Here is an 11,415-nt window from a genome sequence, read left to right on the forward strand (position 1 = left end):
AAGACTCTTGAGAGTCCCTTGGACTGCAAGCCGATCCAACCAGTCCATCCTAAAGGAGATCAGTCCTGTGTATTCATTGGAGGGACTGACACCGAAGCTGAAACTCCAATATTTTGGCCACCTCATGCAAAGAGTTGACTCACTGGAAAAGACCCTGATACTGGGAGGGATTGGGGGCAGGAGGAGAAGGGGACGACAGAGGATGAGATGGCTGGATGGCATCACTGACTCAATGCACATGAATTTCAGTGAACTCCGGGAGTTGGTGATGGACAGGGAGGCCTGGCATGCTGTGATTCATGGGGTCGCAAAGAGTCAGACACGACTGAGTGACTGACCTGAACTGAAGAACAGAACTAAACTGGAAAACAAAACTAAAGCAAGGTGTCAAGTGGGGAATAAAGCAATGAAAATAAAACTAACAAATACGGTGAGAGGAAAGGAAAGAAAGAATAGATATGCAGGTTAAATAATGGTAGATAAAGAAGATTTGTATACATTAAAGATTAACTGCAGTGGGAAAAGAACTGTAGGAAAAGCAAAGGAATAAATGTAGAAAAATAATAATAGTTAAAAAAAAATCTAAACTGAAATTTAAAAAGAGAAGAAGAAGAAGGGGAAGAAAGAGGAAAATGTAACAGAACTGCAGAAGACCAATGTAGAGGCAGAGGTTTATAATAGCAAAAAGTGTGATTGGAAAAAAAAAAAAAGCCGTCAAAATCTTATTTAGATTTCATAGTGCCAATAAAATCAACAATTACAACAGCAGTGGAAGGGGGAGATAAAGGGGAAAAAAAAAGAAAAGAAATAAAAAAAAGAATCTACAGAACAAGTCAAAACATAAGAATAATAAATGGTTTTGAGTTACTGCTGTCAGAATCCTTACCCTCACTGGGAGTCATAGTCCACCTCACCCCTCCAGTGTGCCTTCCAACACTGTGCTGATCTCTGGACCTGCTGTGGGGGCAACTCAGGCTCTAATCTGTCTCCAGTCCTGTGTGTTCTTGCCTCCAATGTCCACAGCTATCAGAACTAGTGCAGTTTCTTTTGTGGGAGCTCTCAATGTCATTTTATATAGTCCATAGACACAGAGTCTGCCTAGTTGACCGTGTGGATTTAATCTGCAGCTTGTAGAGCTGGTGGGAGGGTTTTTGGTCTTCTTCCTTAGCCACACTGACCCTGCATTTCAATTGTGGTTTTAGCTGCTCTGGAGGATTTGGGTCTGTCCCAGTAAGGACCACGTGTGGAGGTAGTGCAGCTTCTTGGGTCTCAGGGGTTCTGGAAGCACCAGGTACTCAGAAGAGTTGGCGGCCAAAGCAGCAGGAGATACAGTGCTCCAGAAGGGTATGGCAATCAGTATTGGCCAATACACTCTAGTATTCTTGCCTAGAGAACCCCACTAACAGAGAAGCCTGACAGGCCATGGTCCACAGGGTTGCAAAGAGTTGGACATGACAGAAGCAACTCCACGTGCATAGATGCAAGACGTTTTTTGCCTGTGGCAGCTCTGCCCCAATGAGGGTTGAGCAAGAAAGTGGTGCAGCTGCTTGGGTCAGAGGGACCCTGGTGGTGTCAAGTGTGCAGGGACACGGACTGCCTCAGCTGCAGGAGCTGTGGCCTTACCAAATTCTTTTTTTGAGCCTCTGATAGCTGGTCAGGAGGCCTCTTTGGCTAGTCTTTCCCTGTACCTCCACCCATTCAGGCACTTAGAGGGCTCCCTTGCCTGGGGTTCTTCTCTGTTGTTCGGTGCATCAGGCACATAAGGGACCCCTGGCTAGAGTACCACTCTGTAGATCAGTGTGTCAGGCACTTAAAGGAGCACTCTGGGTAGGGTCCTATTCTGTAGTTGGTGCATCACCCACTTAAAGGAGCACACTGAATGGGGTCCTACTGGAGTTTGGTGCTTGATGGGCCAGCCTCTCTGTTGTTCAGCTGCCAATGCTGGTGTGTGGGCAGAGAGAGGCTATGGTGATGCCTCCACCCCCTATGCATGACTTGGCATTATTGCCTTGCTTCTATGGCTTCCTGACTTTTCTCCACAGGCATTTCCCACCATGGTCTCCTCCTTCACATCTCCTTGGTCTGTCTCTCCAAAGTCAACAGCAGCCCTTCCCCAGGGATTGCTCCACAATCCCTAGCTCCAGCTCCCAGCCACTACACCTTCTAGGGAACCTGCGCCCCTGTCTGGGGTATATATGGCTGTGGCAAGGACTGTCTGATTCTCATACCATTTAGGCTGCCACAGATCAGCTGTTTCATTCTCAGCCTTAACTGTTTCTCCTTTGACCCAGACAATTGCCCCGATGTGGGGATTGACCCCTGCTTCAGTTTCCCCACACGCCAGGGGCAAGTCCAGTCCTACTGATACTCTTGTATTTCCCCCTAGTTCTTTCATCCTACCAACTTTTGTGTGGTTCTATATGTATATTCTTTTCTGCTGGTCAGGTACTCCTGTCCACTCTCAGCTGGTGTTCTGCAAGCAATTCTGTGTCTAAAGGTGTATTCCTCATGTATCCGTAGAGAGAGATGTAACCCAAATTCACTTACCCCTCTGCCATCTGTTCTGTTTTATAGTATTTAATTTATAGATCTTTCACCTCCCTGGTTAAATTTTTCCTAAGTAGGGTTAGTAGGAATTGAATTTGTGAAAGAGCAAATAGGAGACAATATGGTATCCAAATAATAGAAACTGAAGGAAGCAGCCTTAGCCCTTAGAGCTAGAAGAACAAGGAGGAAAAATGGGCTAAAACCCAGGCACCTGAGGAAAAGATGGTGCCGTGTCCCTGAAGGGTGTGATAGGCTGGTTCTGTGAGTGTTAGAGAAACTTAAAGTAGATTCAACAGCTGCCAAGGGAAGTGCCTTTGTTGGAGTGAGAAATGCCTTTGTTGGTGGGGGATGATTGCTGATGCTCCTGGGGTGTGGGAGCCAGCCCCATCCACTTCTCCATTCTTATCATCACCTCTAAGGGACCCTGCTTGGCACTAACAGGGATCTGGTTGCCAAAGCAGAGAGTGGTTTTCAGAGTTCTAAGCTTTGACATCACAAAGAAATACAGAAGGGTGAGTGAAACTGAGAGACAAGTTTAATAATTGGCAAACCCATCTACCTTCCCCAAGCTGTCAGTCACAGAATATGAGTGTCTTTAATTATTCCACAAGACAGCTAAGCTCCTATCCTGGCCACAGCTAATACTTAATCAAGTTTCTTCCTCATACTATCAGTGGTCCTAGGTAGGTTTCAGGGGTGGATAGAGCAAAATAAGATGGGTCCTGTGAAAATTCATCTGCCCAACAAATATTTATTGCCCTGTTCTAGGTCTTGGAGACATACAAGTAAAAAGACATGGTTCCGGCCCTTTGAGATTTCCCAATCTTGTGATTGATAAAGTAATCAGATTATAATATAGTGTGATAAGACCAATGATTTCATTAAAATGAGTACTGTAGAGTCGTGAAAGATGGCATAAGGTAATAAAAATTATTTATTATCTCTCATCTTTTCTGTTGGTAAAGGATTAAGGCAGGGCACCTCAGAGAGAGTTTGTCCCTACTCTACAATGTCTGAAGTCTTTAGTAGAAAATTTGAAGGCTAAGGGCTGAAATCACTTGAAGGTTCATTCACTCATATGTGGGATATGTTGGCTGGGGGCCGAGCTGGGGCTCTGGCTCAGAACATATGATCTCTTCATACAGTCTGAGCTTCTTCAAAACATGGCATCTGGGTTCCTAAGGCATTTATGCCAAGAGAGAGCCAGGCAGAAGCCACATGCCTCTTATGACCTAGTTTCACCTGCCATGTACTTCCATCACAATGTTTTTCTGAGACATGACAAAGATCTACTTAGGTCAGTGTAGGGGAACCAATTTCCCACCTCTCTTTGGAGAAATGTCAGTGTCATGATATAAGGAAGGTCGTGTGCAGTGGGATATATATCAGTGCAGGCATCTTTGGAAAATGTCATCTGCCACATTATCTAACTCAATCCATGCTTAGGGTACAAGGTAGTCAGAAAATATTCTTAGAGGGGATGGTATTCCTGATGGATTCTGAAGACCCAGAAGAATTTCATCAATGAAGAAGAGAGGAAGGTTATTTCAGATTAAAAAATAGTCCCAGAGTCTTAAGGTAGATTTATGTCTAGAAAAGTGCCTATAGTTCATTGTGTTTAATTTTCTTTGAATGGTAGAGTCTCTGTTTACCAAGTCTTTCTCTTTCAGAAGAAAGTCAGGCTGACAATGGGAGGAATAGAGTCCGGCATTCTGAGGCTAGTCTGCCCACGCTCATCCTCCCTTCTCCTCTGTCTGGACACACAGAAAGTGTTGAGATGCTCTGGGTAGTCAGTTTCCTGTTGCCACAGGACTGTATCACAGGGCCCGAGTGTGAAATGGTGGGGAAGGAAATGCCTTATATCAGCAACCCTACTCCAAAGCTGCTCACCTGGCTCTCTGCATCATTCTGAAGAATCAAGAAGAATTCTTGATGCTGACACCAAAAATACAGTCTTCTTCTAAAGATCTCTTCAGTCTTTCCTTGCTATATCATATTGAAATCCCCTCAACTCTTCTTTTTAGGAAAAATACCAATTGATCCTTATTTTCTATCTGAGATCACCTCCTGGGAGCATGTCATCCTGTTCTGTCTTAACTCAGCAAAGTTATATAGCCCTTAGCCACCATCAGCTTCTAAGTACCCCTTACAAATATCTTCTTCTTGCTAGTTCTTTCTCTCTTATTCTCCCTACTTTATCCAGTCAAACTCTGCAGTATTTTTTTTTTCTTCATTCATTCTTTTATATCTCCTTTGCCCTCACTCTAGACTTGTAGAAGTTTCTTCTTAGACTTTTAAGGTGGTTTAATAATTGGTCTCCCAACCCCTTATCTTTTCCCACTCTCAATCATACTCAGAATCACTAAGACCTCTTTGCAAAGGCCATTCAATTTGGTTGATTTTTCCTAGGAGGCATTTATTGAATTGTTCCCAAGTTGGATGTTCCCAAAGGTACCCCACTGCATCCTGTGTGTCTCTAAACATGGCTCAGTGTGATGTCTGCTGCTGAGCTAAATGACTTCTAGATAGAAACCTTCCCGTTTCTGGCACCATCATTAACTAGCATTCATTCATCAGAACATTTAAGAGAAATTAGTTGGATGAATAATGTGCTACCACACAAAACTAATGAAACATGAAAGTTAGCAACATTAAATAAAATAAATAAGTACGTGCAGCCTTTGTTGGTTAACTGCTCATGCAGAGTTTACCAAACATACCTCTTTTTGACTTCTCCTTGCTGTCCCTTGACCCTCTTACCTACTGCCTTCTTGTCCTTTCTCCTTAGAATTACAACTGTAACCATGCTCAGTCATGTCCGACTCTTAGCAACTCCAGCCTCCTCTGTCCATGGGATTTTCCAGGAAAGAATACTGGAATGGGTTGCCATTTCCTCCTCCAGGGAATCTTCCAACCCAGGGATCAAACCAGCTTCTCCTGCATCTCTTGCATTGACAGGCAGATTCTTTACCACTGAGTCACCTGGGAAGCCCCAGAATTAAGACTACTTGTCTTTAAAGATCACACTGTGTCCTGTTCATGCTTGATTATTAACAGCTGCAACTCTCATACCATCAACTTAAGCCCAGACTGCCTCTGTTGACAAAGTTTGTTTCTCCTCAAGGATAAGGACCATTTCTTATGTGTCCCTCTAGGCTATGTAAGTCGGCTCATTGCACTGGAGGCCAAAGTAATGGAGCTTCGGCTTTAGCATCAGTCTTTCCAGTGAAAAGTGAGGATTGATTTTCTTCAGGATTTACTGGTTTGATCTCCCTGCTGTCCAAGGAACCCTCAGGAGTCTTCTCCAGCACCACAGTTCAAAGGCATCAATCTTTGTCACTCAGCTTTTTTTTTTACTGTCCAGCTCTCACATTCATACAGGACTACTGGAAAAATGATAGCTTTGACTATTTGGACCTTTGTCAGCAAAGTAATGTCTGTGCTTTTTAATATGCTGTCTAGGTTTGTCATTGCGTTTCTTCCAAGGAGCAAGCATATTTTAATTTCATGGCTGTAGTCACCATCCACAGTGATTTTGGAGCCCAAGAAAATAAAAAGTCTGTCACTGTTTTCATTGTTTTCTCATCTATTTGCCATGAAGTGATGGGGCCTGATGCTGTGATCTCACATTTTTAGATGTTGAGTTTTAAGCCAGCTCCTTCACCCTCATCAAGAGACTATTTCCTCTTCGCTTTCTGCCATAAGGGTGGTGTCATGTGCACATCCGAGGTTACTGACATTTCTTCTGGCAATCTTGATTTCAGCTTGTGATTCATCCAGCCTGGCATTTTGCATGATGTATTCTGCATATGAGTCAAATACACAGAGTGACAATACACAGCCCTCACACATGCCACTCCCAATTCTGAACCAGTCCGTTGTTCCATGTTTGGCTCCAACTGCTTCTTCCTTACCTGCACAGGCTTCACAGGAGGCAGGTAAGATGGTCTGGTATTCCCTTTCTCTAAGAAATTTCCACATTTTGTTGTGATCCACACAATCAAAATCTTTAGTATAGTCAACGAAGAAGTAGATGTTTTTCTGGAATCCTGCAGCTTTTTCTATAATGCAATGGATGTTGGCAATTTGATCCCTGATTCCTCTACCTTTTCTAAATCCAGCTTGTATATCTGGAAGTTTTCAGTTCATATACTGCTGAAGCCCAGCCTGAAGGACTCTGAGCATCACCCTGCTAGCATGTGAAATGAGTCCAATTGCATGGCAGTTTGAACATTCTTTGGCATTGGCCTTCTTTGGGACTGAAATGAAAACTGACATTTTCCAGTCCTGTGGCTACTGCTGAGTTTTCCAAAATTGCTGGCATATTGAGTGCAGCACTTTCACAGCATCATCTTTTAGGATTTGAAATACCTCAGCTGGAATTCTATCACCTCAACTAGCTTTGTTCATAGTGATTCTTCCTAAGGCCCACTTGACTTCACATTCCAGGATGTCTGGCTCGAGGTGAGTGATGAAACCATCATGGTTATCTGGGTCATTAAGATCTTTTTTTGTGTGTGTAGTTCTTCTGTGTGTTTTTGCCACCTCTTTTTAATAACTTCTGCTTCTGTTAGGTCCATACCGTTTCTGTCCTTTACTGTGCCTATCTCTGCATGAAATGTTCCCTTGGTATCTCTAATTTTCTTGAAGAGATTGCCAGTCATTCTCATTCTACTGTTTTCTTCTATTTCTTTGCATTGTTCAAAAAGGCTTTCTTATCTCTCCTTGCTATTCTTTGGAACTCTACATTCAGACGGGTATATCTTTCCTTTTCTCCTTTGCCTTTTGCTTCTCTTTTTTCATCTATTTGTAAGTTCTCCTCAGACAACCATTTTGCCTTTTTGCATTTCTCTTTCTTGGGGATGTTCTTGATCCCTGCTTCATGTAAAATGTTAGGAACTTCCGTCAGTAGTTCTTCAGGCACTCTACAAGATCTAATTCCTTGAATCTATTTGTCACTTCCACTGTATAATCATATGGGATTTGATTTAGGTCTTGAGAGTCTTTGGGCTGCAAGGAGATCCTACCAGTTCATCCTGAATGAAATCAGTCCTGAGTGCTCATTGGAAGGACTGATGTTGATGCTGAAACTGCAATACTTTGGCCACCTGATGCAAAGAGCTGACTCATTTGAAAAGACCCAGATGCTGGGAAAGATTGAAGGCAGGAGAAGAAGGGGATGACAGAGGATGAGATGGTTGGATGGCATCACTGACTCAATGGACATGAATTTGGGTAAACTCCAGGAGTTGGGGATGGACAGGGAGGCCTGGCATGCTGTGGTCCATGGGGTCATAAAGACTTGGACACAACTGAGCAACTGAACTGGACTGAACTGATTTGTCACTTCCACTGTATAACCATATGGGATTTGATTTAGGTCATACCTGGATTGCCTAGTGGTTTTCTCTATATTCTTCAAGTCTGAATTGTGCAAATCCTAGTAAGAAGTGTTATTTTGCCCATTTTGGGTAAGGTAGCCAAATGGGATCTAGGCTAGTATCTTGTCCTGATACCATTGAGATGCTCCTAAACAGTCACCCATGCAGTTTATTCTGCTGAGGACAATCTTCTCATCATCCAGGTCATCTCCTACTCATCATGCGTAGATTTTAGCTTAACTGTCACTTCTTTGAGAAACTTTCCCCAACACGTTCCCGCCAAATTTCAGTTTTCCTTCCTTCTTTGCCAAATTCAGTTCACTCGCTCAGTCATGTCCGACTCTTTGCAATCCCATGAATTGCAGCATACCAGGACTCCCTGACCATCACCAACTCCCGGAGTTCAACCAAACCCATGTCCATCAAGTCAGGGATGCCATCCAGCCATCTCATCCTGTGTCATTCCCTTCTCCTCCTGCCTCCAATCCCTCCCAGCATCAGGGTCTTTTCAAATGAGTCAGCTCTTTGCATCAGGTGGCCAAAGTACTGGAGTTTCAGCTTCAACATCAGTCCTTCCAACGAATACCCAGGACTGATCTTTAGGAAGAACTGGCTGGATCACCTTGCAGTCCAAGGGACTCTCAAGAGTCTTCTCCAACACCATAGTTCAAAAGTTCGGCACTCAGCCTTCTTCACAGTCCAACTCTCACATCCATACATGACCAGTGGAAAAAACATAGCCTTGACTAGACGGACCTTTGTTGGCAAAGTAATGTTTCTGCTTTTGAATATGCTATCTAGGTTGGTCATAACTTTCCTTCCAAGGATTAAGTATCTTTTAATTTCATGGCTGCAGTCGCCATCTGCAGTGATTTTGGAGCCCAGAAAAATAAAGTCAGCCACTGTTTCCACTGTTTCCCCATCTATTTGCCATGAAGTGATGGGACCAGATGCCATGATCTTAGTGTTCTGAATGTTGAGCTTTAAGCCAACTTTTTCACTCTCCTCGTTCACTTTCATCAAGAGGCTCTTTAGTTATTCTTCACTTTTTGCCATAAGGGTGATGTTATCTGCATATCTGAGGTTATTGATATTTCTCCCGGCAATCTTGATTCCAGCTTGTGCTTCTTCCAGCTCAGCCTTTCTCATTATGTACTCTGCATTATAAGTTATGTAGCAATCTTGATTCCAGACTGTGCTTCCTCGGGACTCCTACATGTACTTTCTTATACTTTTCAGGTTACAGGAAATGCCATATTTTACTGCTTGCCTATTTGTTATATTCACCTTCTAACTTCATAACCCATAAGACAAAGGTCCATATGTATCTTTTAGTATCATATTACCAATATCGGAGTGCCTGGCATACTGCACACTCCTGATAAATATGAATGTAAATATATAGGAATGATTAATAAAATCAAGACCTTTCTTGGGGGTCTTGGAATAATATTCTCTCCCCTTTCCTTCTCCCAACATAGAACTATAGCATCTATATAGTTAGAATTGGGCTACAGAAACAATAAAACCATAATTAAATAAATATATACAATGTCTTGTACAAAGAAACCCAGCAATGTCTTTTATTCATACTTTTGTCTAAAAATATTCCATTACTGTAAAATATAAAATATGCAGCAGTAGAGGATACATGGCCTGCAAGTCTTCCTTAAGTTGAAAACCTGAGCTCCCAGTGGGCTTTGGCATCTCTACTGTTTCTTGTGAATAAGCTGCTCCAGCTGCTCTTGGCATCTGAGGTGCCATCTACTTACTTCTTAAAGAAAATATGATTACTATGAGAAACACTGGCATTTTACCTAAAAAACAAAAAAATGATAGACATGATCCATTCTGGAACTCATTTTTAAAGAATAGCAAGGATGAGTTCTATTCCTTACTTAGACGGTTTGAGAAGAATAAGAGCCCTTCATAGAGGTGGAATCCAACGTCCCCTCAATTTTAGAGAGGTAATTGTCCCCATTAACTTTTCATGGGAGCCCAGTGTTTTTCAAGTTCAGGGCAACATGAGCTGCCTCTGAGCTGTTCTGGTCTATGATGAATTCCATTTTAAAGAGTATATTTCAGCTTAAATCTACTAATGGTTGCTTGTATCTGTTTAGAGAGAAGTAAGAAGTTCATTGGGCTTGGGTATCAAAATTTTCCTGTATTCGCTTTCTTAGCCGCCATTCTCGCTAGGGCAAGTTCAGGAGTTTTCAGAGGCGCTAGTATTAGCTGCCGAGGGGGAGACGCGGGAGCAGCCCCCCACCCCACTTATGTTGCCGCTGCCGCCACCACGGCTACCAGTGCCCGCCAGGATCCATGACCACATCCGGCTGCCGCCATCTTGTGACCCCTCCCCCTCCCGCAGACAGAGTTAAAGGGGATTTTGGCATCTCCTCAGACACAGCTCGCTCTCTCCGTCCCCGCTACTGAGGAGGTATAGAAGTGCTGCGGCAGCCGCCACCGCCCACCTGCCTGTGCCGGTGAAACCGCCTCTCCCACACCCTCCATCTCCTCCCTCCTCTCCTCTGCACCGATCAACGATGCTGCCACCGCAGCCACCAGTGCGGAGACTGGAGGGATCTACTCGCGCTGGAACACGAGCCGGAAGCTGGTGAGTCTGCCGACCTAGAACGCAAAGAGGCCCTGGGCGTGCCCTCCCTGCCATCAGTACCATGCCACCTCCATCCGCCCTCTGCTCCTGCAGCAGCCACAGGGCCCCAGAGCACTCCGGCCCAGCGTGCGCCTTTAAGCCTAGTCAAGGTCTGAGATGCACAATGCGAAGCCTAGGCCCCATCTTTTGCACCATGATGCACAGGGTTGTACTTTTTGTACTGAACTGATAGGTGGCCTATAGGTTGCTGCTGCTAAGTCGCTTCCGTCGTGTCTGATTCTGTGAGACCCCAGAGACGGCAGCCCACCGATTCTCCAGGCAAGAACACTGGAGTGGGTTGCCATTTCCTACTCCAATGCGTGAAAGTGAAAGTGAAGTCACTCAGTCGTGTCCGACTCCTAGCGACCCCATGGACTGCAGCCCACCAGGCTTCTCCCACCATGGGATTTTCCAGGCAAGAGTACTGGAGTGGGGTGCCATCGCCTTCTTGTTAAGTTATATTTAGCTTATATGCAGAGTACATCATGAAAAACACTGGGCTGGATGAAACACAAGCTGGAATCAAGATTGCTGGGAGAAATATCAATAACCTCAGATATGCAGATGACACCACCCTTATGGCAGAAAGTGAAGAAGAACTAAAGAGCCTCTTGATGAACTTGAAAGAGGAGAGTGAAAAAGTTGGCTTTAAAGCTCAACATTCAAAAAATTAAGATCATGGCATCTAGTCCCATCACATCATGGCAAACAGATGGAGAAACAGTGGAAATAGTGAGAGACTTTATTTTGGGGGGCTCCAAAATCACTGCAGATGGTGACTGCAGCCATGAAATAAAAAGATGCTTACTCCTTGGAAGAAAAGTTATGACCAAC

The 11,415-nt window shown here is 44.0% G+C and overlaps 1 protein-coding gene across 2 annotated transcripts in view; it reads left to right on the plus strand.

Moving 5' to 3' along the window:
• Positions 1-11,415, plus strand: part of CPNE4 (copine 4) — a 684,585-nt gene that overhangs the window by 185,870 nt on the left and 487,300 nt on the right. The window lies entirely within an intron of this gene.

Source organism: Bubalus bubalis, chromosome 1 (assembly GCF_019923935.1).
Source record: "Bubalus bubalis isolate 160015118507 breed Murrah chromosome 1, NDDB_SH_1, whole genome shotgun sequence".
NCBI classification, from domain to species: domain Eukaryota; kingdom Metazoa; phylum Chordata; class Mammalia; order Artiodactyla; family Bovidae; genus Bubalus; species Bubalus bubalis.